The sequence below is a fragment of the Dendrobates tinctorius genome, unplaced genomic scaffold (genome assembly GCF_039654945.1).
Source record: "Dendrobates tinctorius isolate UK_male_01 unplaced genomic scaffold, ASM3965494v1 ptg000176l, whole genome shotgun sequence".
Lineage (NCBI taxonomy): Eukaryota > Metazoa > Chordata > Amphibia > Anura > Dendrobatidae > Dendrobates > Dendrobates tinctorius.
This window is the reverse complement of record NW_027361843.1, coordinates 544,594-561,922: the sequence shown is the minus strand read 5'-3', so window position 1 is coordinate 561,922 and position 17,329 is coordinate 544,594.

The following is a 17,329-nucleotide window of genomic DNA, read 5'->3' as shown; positions in this document are numbered from 1 at the left end:
GCAAAAAAAACGGATGCAACGGACGCCAATCCGTCACAATCCGCCCATAATGCAAGTCAATGGGGAAAAAAACGGATCCTCAAAAAAAAATTGCGGATCCGTTTTTTTCAAAATCTGGCGGATTGTGACTGATTGTAAAAAACTGAAGTGTGAAAGAGGCCTTAGACATTCAATGGGATTAATGAGTTAATCAGTAGAACTATTGCATTAGCACAATACACAAGAAGTATTGGCAATGTTGGAGATCTGAAGATTTTCAGTCTTTGCAAATAGTTACCGTCTGATAGAACTTTTAATTAAAAGATTTTTTTTAACTCATAAGTGTCTAGAGAGGACCCGACGGTGTTTGCAGCATAGTGCAATGTTTATACTGAACAAACTCCAGGACATCAACCGCCTGAAGGCCTGACTAGTACACACTCAGCATGAACTCCGAAATCTAGTATTACCACGAGCTGCAGGTAATGTATAAATTACTAGATCGTATACTAAGCAGAGCATGGACCAAATTTATAAGTGTCTAATCTTCCCCTGTGCTGTTCTGACATCTGCTGAAAATGGAGTAACACTGCTCCGCTACTAAAGGCTTCAAAATATTCACTATACTGATGTACATAGCTATGGAACTAAATTGGAAAACTAAGAGAAAACCTGATTAAAAAAAAAAAAAGTTTAGACATGTAATCTCATGAAATGCAAGCAATTCATAAATTGTGTAAACAGCAGTAAATATATCTTAACACAAAAAAGAAGTAATATTATATTCACCTTTCACTTCTCATGCCGATCTAGAAATGTCCTTCCCGCCTGGATTACAATTCACATACTATACTCCTGGCTGAGCAATGATGTCAGTAAAGCATGACACACGAGCGCTGATTGACATGCTGGCTAAAAAAAAAAAGGTGAATAGCATAGACATAAAATAAAATACATAGATAGATAGATAGATAGATAGATAGATAGATAGATAGATAGATAGATAGATAGATAGATGGAATAGACAAAGATACATAGCAAGTACAGGTGATGAACATATGTCTTTGTCAAGTTGAACCTGGGGATGATAGGGGGTAAAGGAAAGGATTTTATAATATATATATGTGTATTTATTATTCTATTTATTTTATTTTTTTGTTGCATGAGCCAATCAAACTAAAAGAGCACATTTTTTCTTGCTGATCCTGAGTTCTGATCGACTGGATCAATATTCCAAACAAAGAGTTTGACAGTTGACACATTTTCATAAGTACTTATTTAGGCTATTTTTTACCAATTACTAGCTCAGGTACAGAAAAATAGCCTACTCTAGACAATGACTCTTTCTTTCAAGTGCTAGCGCCACCATGTATTTTGAGAGTTTTATATAAAATCGTTTTTGATCATATCTTTTTTCATTGACTACCATTTATGTTATTCATGCCCCTCCTTAGATGTCGCTACTCAAAAATAAATTTAATTTCCGCTCTATTCTCCAATTCATATCTCGCCACCAGCGCACTTAACCTGATCCCATCCCATCTCATGCCAAACCTCACCATAATCTTCATCCTAACCCTAACCCATGTCTTCATCCAATCACTAACAACTGATGTCTTCACCTCATGCTTTAAAAATGTGTCGATCACACTCATCCTCAAAAAAACCCATCTTGGATCTCTTCTTTTCTAACAGAAAAGACATTCAGCATCTCCCACTCACACACCACCTCTTCATCTTGCCCCCATATGTCGGTGTCCCTCAAATTTCAGTTCTAGGACCCCGGCTTTTCTTCATCTACACTTTTGAACTGGGACAGCTCATAGACTCCCATGGCTTCCAGTATCATTTCTATGCTGATGACACATGGATCTACCTCTCTGGACCCGATATCACTTCCTTACTAACCAGAATCCCACAATAACTGTTCTCTATATCATCCTTCTTCTCTGCTCAATTTCTAAAACTTAACATGGATAGAACCGAATAAATAATCTTTCTCTCATCTTACTCAACAGACCTATCCATCAAAGTCAATGGCTGCTCACTCTCCCCAGTCCCACAACCTCGCTGCCTCGGGGTAACCTTTAACTCTGTTCTCACCTTCAAACCACATATCCAAGCCCTTTCCATCTTCTACCGATTCAAACTCAAAAATTTCCCAGATCCATACATTCTTTAACCAAGTGTCATGATCCATGTTTGGATTTGTGGCAGCTCTGGTTCCTCTCAGTTTAAAACTTTTTCTCTTTCGAACCATCGGGGTTAATGTCAGTTTTTCCCCCACTGGCAATCTGGTGTTACTGCAGTGCTGCTGGGTCAGCTGATACAGGTGGTGATCACTCCCACCATCATTTAAAAGGTCACCTGATGCGTCAGTTGACTGTTGGGGATACAGTTCCTTTCTGGAGACCAGCCTAGCAGGAGCAACTCTGGTGTCAGCCACGTCTGGTGTTGGGAGTACAGTTGCTGTTATTTGTGGTGAGGAGCTTAGCAGCGGAGTACATAAGCCTAGTTGTTTTTCCCTGTCCCTTGTTTGTCACTATCCCCTGTGTGTTATTATTTGTAGTGGCTAGGATAGCGCCCTACGTCAGTCAGTGCACTAGCCAGGGCAGTTTAGGTGACAGTGAGGGACGAGGTATCCTGACGGCGGTGGGGGAAAGGACCCGCATAGGGCACAAGGTGAGTGCAGGGACAGGCTCAGGTTGAAGCTCAGGTGGTGATCATCCCTCATTCCCTATTGGCAGGGCCTTCCTCTCACCTATCCCATCCTCGTTGTATGTGTGTTATGCCGTTAGCTGACCGACCATCCGTTGGATTGAGTCACTCCGTGACACCAAGAATCTGCAAAAACACTAGTGCATGTTATCATCTGCTGTCTTGACTATGGCAACCTCGAGCTCTGTAGCCTCCCTTCTAACACTCGCAACCCTCCAATCTATCCTGAACTCTGCTGCATGACTAATCCACCTGCTCCCACCACTATTCCCTGGCCTCTCCTCTCTGCCAATCCCTTCACTGGCTCCCCATTACCCAGAGACTTCAGTTCAAAATCCTAACCTTGACATACAAAGCCATCCACAACCGGTTTCCTCCATACATCTGTGACCTAGTCTCCTCGTGCTTACTTGCATGCAACTTTCGATCCTCACAAGATCTTCTTCTCTAGTACCCTCATTTCCTCTTCCCACAATTGCAAAATTTCTCTTGTGCATCATCCCTATTCTGAAACGCTCTACCACAACATATCAGACTATCACATACCATGGTAACCTTCAAAAGGAACCTGAAGACATATCTCTTCTGACAAGCCTACATCCTGCAGTAACACTTTAAACTCCACTGTACAACCAGCTCTGCCCTCACCTACTGTATCCTCACCCATCCCTTGTAGAATGTGAGCCCTCACGGGCAGGGTCCTCTCTCCTCCTGTACCTCGGTTGACTTGTAATGTTCATGATTATTATACTTGTTCTTTTACTATGTACATCTGTTTTCACATGTAAAGCCCCATGATATGGCTGGTGCTATTATAATAATAATAAAATAATAATGCTTATTTTAGTATTTCCTCCTAACTAAGGCTAGTTTCACACTTGCTTTTTTTTGCAGCGCGTTTTTCCCGCAAAAAAACGCATTGAAAAAACGCATACAAATGCATACAAACGCTGCGTTTTTTTCAAGCATTTTTATGCGCATGCAGGAAAAAAACGCAGCGTTTTTGCGCGTTTGTATGCGTTTTTTGTGCGTTTGCGTTTTTTTACAGATTTTGGAAAAACCCCACAAAAAAGAAAAAACAACCATTCAACAACACACAAGACCAATGGGACTTCATTGTGGGTGTGGTATGTTAATATATAGACCCTGTCTACAGTATTCTTCACATTTGCTTGATTCTTCTCGTGACCATGGATCTGCGCTGGAAGAGTTTTCACTTCAACTTGGATTTGGACATCGCGATGGCTCAGGCGTATGCAGTTGCTTGCCATGAACAAAGGAAGAGAGAGAGGCAGCGAAGACGGCGGCGTATGTGGATACATCCGATTGTTGAACTCCGGGAGAGCCGTGGGGCATACCACACCCTCTACAGCGAGCTCCAGTCAAACCCGGAGAAATTTACAGATTATATCCGGATGTCCCACGAAAGTTTCATGGATTTGCTTGCTCGTGTCCAACAATCCATCCGGAGACAGGACACACAGCTCCGTCGTGCGATTCCTCCTGAGGAACGGCTACTGGTGACATTACGGTATGTTTTAAAAACCAAGGGGTGCGGTCTGATGTTTTTTTTTTTAAATTTAGTATTCAAAACCTTGGGTAATTAGTTTTCGTGAATGTACTAATATTTTATTTTATAGTTTTTTAAAATAATATACATAAATATTAATTTTACTTCTTTGTCTGTTCACAGATTCCTGGCGACTGGAGAAACCCTATCTTCACTACACTTCCAGTACCGTATTGGAATCTCTACCTTGTCTGGAATTGTTGCTGACACCTGCCGGGCTCTCTGGAATGTTCTTTGTCCAGAATTTATGCCCCTGCCCACCGCTGAAAAGTGGATGGAAATTGCTGACAAATTCTGGACAGTATGCAATTTTCCCAACTGTTTGGGAGCTGTTGATGGTAAACACATATGGATCATCAAACCCCAAAGAACGGGATCTGAGTACTATAATTACAAAAAGTACTTTTCAATAGTACTCATTGCGATTGCGGATGCCGGATGTATGTTTGTAGCAGTGGACATTGGAGCATTTGGCCGTGGTAATGACTCACAGGCTTTTAAAAACTCAGACATGGGCCGGAGGTTGTATGGCAACCAATTTAATTTCCCTATGCCACGGCCTCTTCCTCACACCGAAGCTCCGCCACTGCCCTTTGTAATGGTTGGCGATGAGGCTTTTCAAATGTGCGGAAACTTACTGAAACCCTACTCCAGCCGGGACTTGGACCACACCAAAAAAATATTTAATTACAGGCTGACCAGGGCCAGAAGAACTGTCGAGTGTGCTTTTGGGATTCTTGTCTCCAGATTGCAAATTCTTGGCACGGCCATTAATCTTAAACTTGAAACAGTCGATGAGGTGGTGAAGGCCTGTGTGGTTCTACATAACTTTGTGATGGCTAAAGAGCACCCGACCTTTGAACTGGACGATGATGCTCCTAACCCATTGCCTGAATTCACTCAGCACACTCTCAGGTCATCCGTTGAAGTTGGCCAAATGAGGGACCAATTTGCGGCCTACTTTATTTCTGATGTAGGACGGGTGCACTGGCAAGATGAAATGGTGTAATGTTTTTGTTTGTTTATGGTAATAAAAAACCTTATTTGATACCATTACTGAGTGCACTATATTTTTTAAACTCCAATTAAATAAAAAACTTCCCATGTATAACTGAATTTTTTGATGTTCACACACCTGGGCAGGTAAATACACATATGAGTTAAAATGCAGCATTGATAGTCTGCGTGAAATATATTGGAACGAGCAAAGCTGCAGGCCATGAATCAGGAAACCAATTTTTTTCAAGAGAAAATTGTACAACTAGTTGAAAAAAAAGTATGTGATTTTCTCAAAACACAACCCTCAAAACCCAACCCCAATGAAAGTCCATGGGGAATACAAGTCAGCATTGAGTGGATGAATGTAATCTGCTCCATTCCAACTTACAAGTTATTACACTAGGCCTTGGAATGACTATACTAGGCCGTGGTATTTCAAATATGAGTATAGTAGGCCTTTGGCCTACTAGTATAGTCATATGTGAAATACCACGGCCTAGTATAGTCATACCAAGGCCTACTCGATTTTTACCAACTAGGATCTTGTTTCACGAAAAACAAACTGGTGAAACTTGACAAGTTTCAACAGTTTGTTTTTCATGAAACCAGATTCTAGTTGGTAAAACTAGAGTTATTACACTAGGCCTTGGAATGACTACACTAGGCCGTGGTATTTCAAATATGAGTATAGTAGGCCTTGGGCCTACTAGTATAGTCATATGTGAAATACCACGGCCTAGTATAGTCATACCAAGGCCTACTCGATTTTTACCAACTAGGATCTTGTTTCACGAAAAACAAACTGGTGAAACTTGACAAGTTTCAACAGTTTGTTTTTCATGAAACCAGATTCTAGTTGGTAAAACTAGAGTTATTACACTAGGCCTTGTAATGACTACACTAGGCCGTGGTATTTCAAATATGAGTATAGTAGGCCTTGGGGCTAGTAGTATAGTAATATGTGAAATACCACGGCCTAGTATAGTCATACCAAGGCCTACTGTAATAACTCGATTTTTAACAACTAGCATCTTGTTTCACAAAAAACAAACTGGTGAAACTAAAAAGAAACTTATTTTTAAGACAAGTTTCAACAGTTTGTTTTTCATGAAACCAGATCCAAGTTGGTAAAACTCGAGTTATTACACTAGGCCTTGGTATGACTATACTAGTCCGTGTTATTTCACATATGACTATACTAGGCCTTGGGTTGGTTTTTAACATGTATTTACCCATCAGTGTGTGTGAGCGGCGCAAACAACATTAATGAAACTTTGTAATGGTGAACCACAAATGTAAATTTATTTTTAATCACAAAAATAAACCCAAAAATTATTTTTTCCGGCGTTTGGGGGCAGATGGTTTCAATTTGGGGGTGTGCAGGGAATATGCAACACTTGCAGTTGAAGACGGTGTTTGAGGGGAAGGGGCAACAAAACTTGTGGGGGAAGGTAGTCCAGTTAAGGGAATTAAACTAGGAACACTTGGAGGAGAGGAAATCTGTTCAGGTACATTAGTTGTAATGGCATGTCGCCGTAGGCTTGTGTGCCTGGACCGACTTTGGCCCAATGCCCGCCTTGATAGATTTCGCCTTGAACTAGGGGCAAATATTGAATGTAGGTCCCCCGTCTGCTGGTGTGGCTGCTGCTGCTGCTGCTGAGGTGGCTGCTGCTGCTGCTGAGGTGGCGGCTGCTGCTGAGGTGGCTGCTGCTGCTGCTGAGGTGGCTGCTGCTGAGGTGGCTGCTGCTGCTGCTGAGGTGGCTGCTGCTGCTGAGGTGGCTGCTGCTGAGGTGGCTGCTGCTGCTGCTCTTCGTTGGCAGTGCTCGTCCTTGCAGGAGGACTGGTGGCGGCAGTGATGGTCCAGGTTTGCAGAGTGGTGGTGGCAGGGCTACTACATGTTGTTGTAGCGGCAGGGCTGTTCCATGTTTGCCTAGTGGTGGCTGAGCTCCACGCATGCATGGGAGTGGCGGTGGTGCTCCAGACAGGAGCAGCGCTTGCCATGGTGGTGTCGGTGAAGTGACCAGCTGCACTCTGACTTGTGGTGGTGTAACGGTGGGTGTCCTGGCTTTGAATAGAGGTGTCCGTGCAGTGGTATGCAGCACAAGTCGGTAGTGAGGTGAAGCGAGTCAATGGTGGCACAGGTGGAAATGACACCACTGACTGCTGACCGTACCGATTATGCTGCATAGCCTGCAAGAAAGCATTGTTGCAGGCCTGCAGCACATTCAGCTGTTGCTCAGGACTAAGGTGTTCCGCCATGCCCTTTTCAATCTTACTAAAAAAATGGTGTGCTGGTCTGTTGAGGTCGGCCTCCAGAAGGTCAAGGCGCTGTTCTACAGAATTGAAGCGGTGTTCAAAGTGGTTAAAACCACGTTCCATGAGTGCAAAACCGCTTTCAACTCTGTCGGACAGTGACTTGAGGCTGGAATTAAAGGCCTCGCTCAAATGCATAAACTCGGGCAAGACATTCCTGTCCAAGGCCCTCTGCCGCTGGCGGGTAGTGCCCGCATAACCAGTGGCAGAGACCTGGGACAGGGGAACACCTGATGGCCCAGCTTCCTGGTCACCAGCTGTGTGTGTGGTTGACCTGCAAGGTGCTTCCTGGCTGTTGGATGGCTGGGACGGGTCAGAGGACGTCCGAGGAAGGACCGCTCCAGGGCCAGGTTGCAGGGTGCTGCTCCAGGTGCTGTGGAAGAAAGGAAAATCATTACTACCATGCCTTTACAAGAAGCATCAGCTGTGGATTAAAAAAACACAGATTAATAAAAATAAAAACCCAAAATTTAAAATACTTACGATCTCGTGGCAAGGACCGGTCTTAGGAACTGCAACGCGTGATAGTGACGGTATCGAGTTCTGGTCCTTGACGCAGATCCACTGTGAACCTGGCCCTCAGCACGAACATCACTGTTGAAGTGGTCCTTGATCGAACGCCAACGTGTTCGGACTTTGTCCACTGTTGTTAAAAAAAAAACAGTGCCGTCAAGGACAACAGTCACTGCGGCACAATATAGCAATACAATACTCAAAGCAGTCACTGTAGACCCCGATGACACTGTTGGGTTTCCTGCTAGAATACACCTAGCACGAAACCCAACAGTGCCGTCAAGGACAAAAGTCACTGCGGCACAATGTAGCAATACAATACTCAAAGCAGTCACTGTAGACCCCGATGACACTGTTGGGTTTCCTGCTAGAATACACCTAGCACGAAACCCAACAGTGCCGTCAAGGACAACAGTCACTGCGGCACAATGTAGCAATACAATACTCAAAGCAGTCACTGTAGACCCCGATGACACTGTTTGGTTTCCTGCTAGAATACACCTAGCACGAAACCCAACAGTGCCATCAAGGACAACAGTCACTGCGGCACAATGTAGCAATACAATACTCAAAGCAGTCACTGTAGACCCCGATGACACTGTTGGGTTTCCTGCTAGAATACACCTAGCACGAAACCCAACAGTGCCGTCAAGGACAACAGTCACTGCGGCACAATGTAGCAATACAATACTCAAAGCAGTCACTGTAGACCCCGATGACACTGTTGGGTTTCCTGCTAGAATACACCTAGCACGAAACCCAACAGTGCCGTCAAGGACAACAGTCACTGCGGCACAATGTAGCAATACAATACTCAAAGCAGTCACTGTAGACCCCGATGACACTGTTGGGTTTCCTGCTAGAATATGCCTAGCACGAAACCCAACAGTGCCGTCAAGGACAACAGTCACTGCGGCACAATACAGAGCAGGGAAATACTCACTAAACGCCTTTTTGGAGGATGCTGTGGCGCTGTCCCAGCCATCCATCAACGCTGCGGCCACCTCATTCCATAGCCGCCGGGTCACCACAATGTCCTTGTGCAGCCGGTCACGGCTGTCCCACAACGGCGAACGCTCCTGGACCAGGCTGATGAGCTGCTCATTATCCAGGTAGACGTCTTCATCCCGTTGTGGAACCTAGACAAAACACATTCATTAGAATAATCAAATTTAAATTGAATAAAAAGTTACAAAAAAAGAAACATAAAAAAGAGTAAAAATAGAAGATAAAAAATAAAGAACATTACAAATCATTTGATACATACATTCCGTATCACCACCGGGACTTGGCTTCGCTGCTCCTGCTCTTCGCCCTCACTAGTCCCGTCCGCAGAAGAAGATGATGATGACGATGTCTTAAAAAAGTTGAAAAAAAGTAAGAGATTTGGAGAAGCAGCAGATATACTTACCAGATGCACGAAAATAATCACCTCACGGTCTGCTTGCGCCAATTCCTGCCTCGATGGGGAATACTCGGATTCTGAAGACATACTGCATGTAAAAATAATAAAAATCATTAGTACATACATAATTTAAAAGGACAGGCATATAATGTAATATACTCACATTCTTCGCTGATAGAAGATGGTTTCCTTGTTGACTGTCTGCTCTCCAATCTGTCAGTGTAGTAGTGGCAGAGTTTTGGCAGGCACCTCCTTTATATAGACTTTTTTTTTTTGACTTTAGAAGATTATAACTAGTACAACAAGTGGACACTACCAAAAAAACGCAGCGCTAAAAAAACGCATACATGAGCATGCCAGTGCGCACGTATGCGCATCCATAGGCTATAATGGCCATTTTTAGCGCAAAACGTGCGCATACGTGCGCATGCGCTTTTTTGCAGGGCCAAAAAATGCAACATGCTGCGTCTGTAAAATACAAACGCACACCCCAAAAAAACGCAGCGCATGAAAATCGCATACGTGCGCTTGCCAGCGCGTAGGTATGCGCACCCATGTTAAATATAGGGGAAAAAACGCATGCGCACGTATGCGTTTTTTTCCAGCGCAAAAAAACGCAAATGTGAAACCAGCCTAAGGCACTCCATGCTCTTTCCAGTCTTGTGGGTTTTTTTAACATTCCGACCATTTTATTTTCCTTGACACGTTGGATAATCCCTTTAATGTCCATGTCATATTTAGGTAATTTTAATGCTGGTTCAACAATTAAAATTATTTACAGAACTATGCAAAAGTTTTAGGAAGGGATGTAAAATAAAATGCTGCAAAGTAAGAATGTTATCAAAAATAGAAGCATTAATTTTTTTTTATCAATTAGGGAAAAGAAAAGTGAATGAGCAAAACAGAAATTCAAATCAATATTTGGCGTGACCTTTGAAAAATTGAGCCTTATGTCAGGTTTTGAAATCAGCTACTCTAAATCTCAAGCTTTTGTGAGTTTTAAACAAATATCAAGAGATTAGGCAGAAAGATTTCCATTTGAGTAGACTACAGAAATGATAACCTACCCTTAATCTCTTCAATCCAAGCCTGTTTTCTGATCAGGCCCAATTTTACATTTCTCACCAGGGTCACGTTATGAGGTAATAACTCTAACGCTTCAACAAATCCCAGTGATGCTGACATTTTTTTTTTTACTCGTGACACATTGTACTTTTTGGTTGATAAACACAAAAACTATTTGTGAAAATATAAACATTTTGGAGAAAATTTTAAAAATGTTATAATTTTTAAACTTACAATTTTTATGCACAAACAAGATAGGTATATATTATAAAATAGTTAACATTTACCACATTTCTACTTTACATCAGCATCATTTCTGAAACAAGCTTTTGTTAGAAGGTTAGAAGGGTTAAAAGGTTATCAGCAATTTCTCATTTTTTTCCACCAAATTTACAAAATCTATTTTTTTCGGGACCACATCACATTTCAAGTGACTTTAAAGGGAATCTGTCACCTCATTTTAGCCCTATAAGCTGCGGCCACCGCCATCAGGGGCTTATCTACAGTATTCTGTAATGCTGTAGGTAAGCCCCCGATGTAACCTGAAAGATAAGAAAAACAAGTTACATTATACTCACCCGGGGGTCCGGTCTGGTCCAATGAGTGTCGTGGTCCTGTCCAGCGCCTCCCATATTGATATGATGCTGTCCTCTTCCTTACTTCTGCCGCGGCTCCTGCGCAGGCGTACTTTATCTGCCCTGTTGAGGGCAGAGTAAAGTACTGCAGTGCACAGGACCTCTCTGACCTTTCCCTGTGCCTGCGCACTGCAGTACTTTACTTTGCCCTCAACAGGGCAGATAAAGTACGCCTGCGCAGGAGCCGCGGCAGAAGTAAGAAGGAGGACGTCATCGCATGAAGATGGGAGGTGCCGGACCGGACCGCAACACCCACCGCCCCAGCCCCCTAGTGAGTATAATATAACTCGTTTTTCTTATCTTTCAGGTTTCATCGGGGGCTTATCTACAGCATTGCAGAATGCTGTAGATAAGCCCCTGATGGCGGTGCCGGCACCTGATAGGGCTAAAAATAGGTGACAGATTCCCTTTAAGGGGCCTACATGACAGAAAAAAAAAACACAAAAGTGATACCATTTTAAAACCTACACCCCTCAACGTTCTCAAAATCACATTCAAGAAGTTTATTAACTTTTCAAGTGTCTCACAGGAATTAAAGCAATGTGGAAAAAAATGAAATTCTTGCTTTAGCTCAAAATTTTGAATTTTCACAAGGGTAACAGGGGAAAATGAACTCTTCAATTTGTTGTGCAATTTCTCCTGAGTACGGCGATACCTCGTGGTGGAAAACTACTGTTTGGGAGCATGGCAGGACTCAGAAGAGAAGGAACACCATTTGCCTTTTGGAACACAAAATTGTCTGGAATTGATAAAGGAAGCCATATCATGTTTGCAGAGCCCCTAATGTGCCTAAACAGCAGAAACCCACAAGCGACCCAATTTTGTAAACTACACTTCTTGAGGAATTCATCTAGAGGTGTAGCGAGCATTTTTAACACTCAGGCAATTCACAGAATTGTATAACATGGAAAATTACCATTTTTTCCACTATAATGCTGCTTTGGCACCAAGTTTTAATTTTCAAGAGGGATAATAGGAGAAAATCAAATGGTACAATTTGTTATACCTTCTCAGTATGCCAATACCCCATATGTGGTCAAAAACTACTTTTGAAACACAGTGCAAAGCTCAGAAGGGAAGAAGCACCATATTGGAGTTTTTACTTAACGGTTTGAGGATTCCATATAACATTGGCAGAGCCCCTGAGGTGCCAGAACAACAGTACCATTCCGTAATTGACCCCAATTTACAAACTATACCTCCAATAAATTCATCTAGGGATGCAGTGATCATATTGACACCACATGTGCCTCACAGAATTTTATACCTTTGGGAAGTGAAAAAAATAATTATTACATTTTGCCACTCAATATTATTCAATGAGGAAGTGAAGATCTATAATTTTTTTTCTTACCTTTATTCAGTGTCAGGAAAAAAATTGAAACATTCTGTGTATGGAAGCATAAATCGGACGAGACTCACAAATGCAAGTCTATGGGTGCCAGAATTAAAAAAACCACCATGGTTACTTACCGGTAGCCGGTTTTTCCAGAACCCATGACAGCACACCTGAGAGAGGGATCCGCCCTGCCAGGACAGGAACCTACTGAGACATAAGGGGCGGCACCTCTCCCCCGCTTCAGTTGGGTTACAGAGCATTGAGAGGACTTCCCGGTTAGTTACATGTTAATCCAACACCACATCACTCAAAAGCACCCTACTAATTGTGCACACCCATACAGTGAAAAAGGGGGGGGGATATACGGGTGCTGTCATGGGTTCTGGAAAGTCATAGTTACTCACCGGTTAACGGTATTTTTCGGAGTCCATGACAGCACCACCTGAGAGAGGGGATCCGCCCTTTAGGAACAGGAAACCTACAGATACAAAAGGGTGGCACCTCTCCCACGCATCAGTTGGATTACAGAGCACAAGAGGACTTCCAAGGTTAATGCATGATTTATGTACAGTATTCTTATTATTATTATTATAAATGTTTATCACCAGTGGGCATATACAAGAGGAAGACGTGCACACCCAAATTAAACTAAAGGGAGGGAATATACGGGTGCTGTCATGGACTCTGAAAAATACCGTTAACCGGTGAGTAACTAAGACTTTATTCGGTCGTCCATGACAGCACCACCTGAGAGAATTACAGAGAGTAAAACTATTTAGGGAGGGACTACAGCCTGCAGTACCCTTATACCAAAAGAGAGGTCTGTGGAAGCACCCAAGTCTAGCCTATAATGACTATAAAAGGTGCTTGGAGAGGACCAAGTAGCCGCCTTACATATCTGGTCAATGGAGACTTCTGATCTTTCGGCCCACGAGGTCACCATGGCCCTGGTGGAATGCGCCCTCAGCTTCCCGGGTGGCGACCTGCCCTTTGAGGTGTATGCTATTGAAATCGCCTCTCTAATCCATCTGGCTAGTGTATTTTTCGACGCTCTACAACTTTTCCTAGGGCCTTGATGGGAGACAAATAGGGCATTATCTTTCTTCCAGGGATCGGTGACAGCCAGATATTCTATGAGGCATCTCCTAACATCCAGGGTGTGTAGTTTCTCATCCTTCTCGTTAGCTGGATTAGGGAGGAAGGATGGGAGGACTATTTCCTGTGTCCTATGAAAGCTAGAAACTACCTTAGGTAAGTACGCTGGATCAGGTCTAAGTATTACCCTATCCTCTTTGAACTGTAAATAAGGAGGACGCCTAGATAATGCCTGGATATCGCTTACTCTGCGAGCTGATGTTAGAGCTACCAGGAAGGCTATTTTGAGGGACAGGTTTTTTATGGAAGCTGATGAGATAGGTTCGAATGGGGTTTCCGTCATAGCAGTGAGGACTAGGTTTAAGTCCCATGGCATGAATCTATCATGCACGGTGGCTCAGTGGTTAGCGCTGCAGCCTTGCAGCGCTGGGGTCCTGGGTTCGAATCCCACCAAGGACAACATCTGCAAGGAGTTTGTATGTTCTCCCCGTGTTTGCGTGGGTTTCCTCCGGGTACTCCGGTTTCCTCCCACATTCTAAAGACATACTAATAGGGAATTTAGATTGTGAGCCCCATCGGGGACAGTGATGATGTGTGTGCAAAAACTGTAAAGCGCTGCGGAATATGTTAGCGCTATATAAAAATAAAGATTATTATTATTATTCACTATTGGTCTGGTTCTACCTGCCGCCTTAATGAACCTGCTGACCCAGTAATTACCAGCGATGTTGCAGCTAAAAAGGGCCCCCAAGGCTGATACTTGTACTTTAAGGGTACTGGTAGAAAGCCCCATGTCCAGACCTTTCTGTAGAAACTCTAATATCTGAATTATAGGTGCTGAATCCCCAGCGACTACTCCGGAGTTTTGAAGGAATTTTTTCCAAATTCTAACATAAATTTTCGTGGTAATGATTTTTCTACTTTTAAGTAGGGTATTAATTAGGTCTGGGGAGAAGCCTTTCTCTTCTAGCAGTGACCGTTCAAACTCCACGCCGTCAGATGTAGGCCAGCCACCTGAGGATGGAAGACTGGGCCCTGGGATAGGAGATCCGGGATGTCCGGAAGAACCCAAGGATCGGATACCGACATGGTCCTGAGGCATGAGAACCATGCCCTCCTGGGCCAAAATGGAGCGATAACTATAACCCTTGCTCTGTCTTTTCTGATTTTCCTCATCACCAGGGGTAGTAGAGACAGAGGAGGGAAGGCGTAGGCTAGCCTGAAGTCCCACTTTATCAGAAAGGCATCTACCGCCAGAGGATTCTCTCTGGGATTTAGGGAGCAGAATTGTCTCAATTTTCTGTTCTCCTTGGTGGCGAAGAGATCTACCTCTGGATGTCCCCACTTTTGTACAATCAAGTTGAATATGGAGGTGTTTAGGGACCATTCTCCTTGCTTTAGCTGATTGCGGCTTAAAAAGTCTGCCGTGATGTTGTCCTTCCCTTTTATATGTAGAGCTGTTAAAGATAGAAAATGCTGCTCTGCTAATTGGAACAACCGCTCTGCTAAAATCATCAGGGGTCTGGAACGGGTCCAGCCTTGGTGATTGATATACGCCACGGTGACCTGATTGTCGGAGAACACTCGCACGTGATGGCCCTGTAGATACACAAGGAGCTTTTTAGCCGCCTGTTCTACTGCTGTCAATTCTTTTAGGTTAGACGACATTCCTAACTGATGATGTTCCCATTGGTCCTGGACTAGCATTTCACCCATATGAGCCCCCCAACCGGAAGGGCTAGCATCCGTGGTGACTATGCGGGTTATGTTATACTCCCAGGGTACCCCTTTAGATAAATTATCCTTGTCTAGCCACCACTCTAGGGACTCCCTTGTGTTACGGGACAAGGTTAGCTGGCCCTCCAAGTAACCCCCAAGGACTTTTTGATGTAATAAAACCTCGCTCTGTAGTTTCCTTGCATGAAACTGGGCCCACTGGACTGCCGGGATACAGGCCGAGAGAGAGCCTAGAAGGGACATGGCTTTCCTGAGGGACATGGTGGGGTTATTGGAGGCGTTCAGGACCTGGTAGTGGAGGCGAACAAGCTTCTTCGGAGGCAGACGGCATTCCTGTTTCTCAGAATCTAGGATTAGGCCCAAGAATTGTTGGACTCTCATCGGTTGCAACCAAGATTTTTTGATGTTCAGCAACCATCCTAACCGCTCTAGGGCAGACATTGCCCTTTGTAGCTGTTCCAAACAATGATTCGCCGTTTTGCCTACAATAAGAAAATCGTCCAGGTAGGGGACCACCAGAATGTCTGATTCACGTAGATGGGCCATGACCTCCGCTATCACTTTAGTAAATACTCGGGGGGCGACTGCCACACCAAAGGGAAGGGCCGCATATTGGAAATGTCGAACTGAGCCATCGAACTGAACCGCCACTCTGAGAAAACGCTGATGAGCTGCATGGATGGGTATATGGTAGTAGGCGTCTTTTAAATCTAACACCACCATAAAGCAGTTTTGGAACAGCAATTTTATTGTGGATTTAATTGTTTCCATTTTAAACGGACGTATGACCAGAAACTTGTTGAGGACCTTAAGGTTTATTATAGTCCTAAAGGAGCTGTCTGGCTTGCGGACCAGGAACAGAGGGGAGTAGAAACCCTTCCCCCATTCTCCCTCTGGAACCTCTGTTAGGACTTTCTTGCCGCACAGGTCATGAACCTCGGCCTCCAGGGCAGCTTGTTCTGAAGTAGAAGACCTGAGTGGGGTGATTTTAAATCGATCATGGGGAACCCTAGAGAATTCTAGTCGCAGTCCCACAGCTATCACCCCCAGTATCCAGATGCTATTAGAGATCAGCGACCAGGTTGGGTAGAAGGCAGCTAGTCTCCCTCCTACCGGGGCAACTAGTCATTGGGGCGGCTTTTTCGTGTCACGAGCTGGACCTTCCTGGCGCCCCCCTCCTCCAAACATGAATCCTGTACCTATCCTTCTTTTCTCATCCCATCTGCCCTGGTAGGAGCCTTCTACGGAAATATCCTTTCCTGGTAAAGGGACGTCTATAAGAAGGATTCGGCAGACTGGGAAATTTCTTTTTGTCATCCCCAGCTTTTTCTAATAATTCGTCCAGGACGGGGCCGAATAGATACTCCCCCTCGCAAGGAATGGAACAGAGACGGGACCGGGCCTGAATATCTCCCGGCCAGCACTTTAACCAGAGCGCTCTTCGCGCTGCATTAGATAGACCCGCGGCTCTAGCCGCCATCCTTGCAGAGTCTGCTGAAGCATCAGCTAAAAACGCAGCGGCATTCTGGATGATCGGCAGATTTTTTCGAATGGATGCTCTTGAGGCTCCGTCTTTTAGCTCGGAATCCAGTTGATCTAGCCAGACCATCATGGATCTGGCTGTACAGGTGGCAGCTATCGCTGGTCTTAGTGCGCCTGCTGACATCTCCCATGTTCCTTTTAGAAAAGAATCTGCTTTTTTATCTAGCGGATCTTTCAAGGAGGCCATATCGTCAAAGGGTATGGAGGATTTTTTGGACGCTTTGGCTACTGCTGTGTCTAGTTTCGGGGCCTTATCCCATCTGCTTACTACTGGGTCATCAAAGGGGTATCTCCGCTTGAAAGCTGGTGGCCTGGTGCCCCTTTTTTCAGGTCTCTTCCATTCTCTGTCTATCAGGCTCTGGACTTTATCATTTAATGGAAAAGCCCTGCGTTTTCTGGGGTCTAGACCCCCGAACATT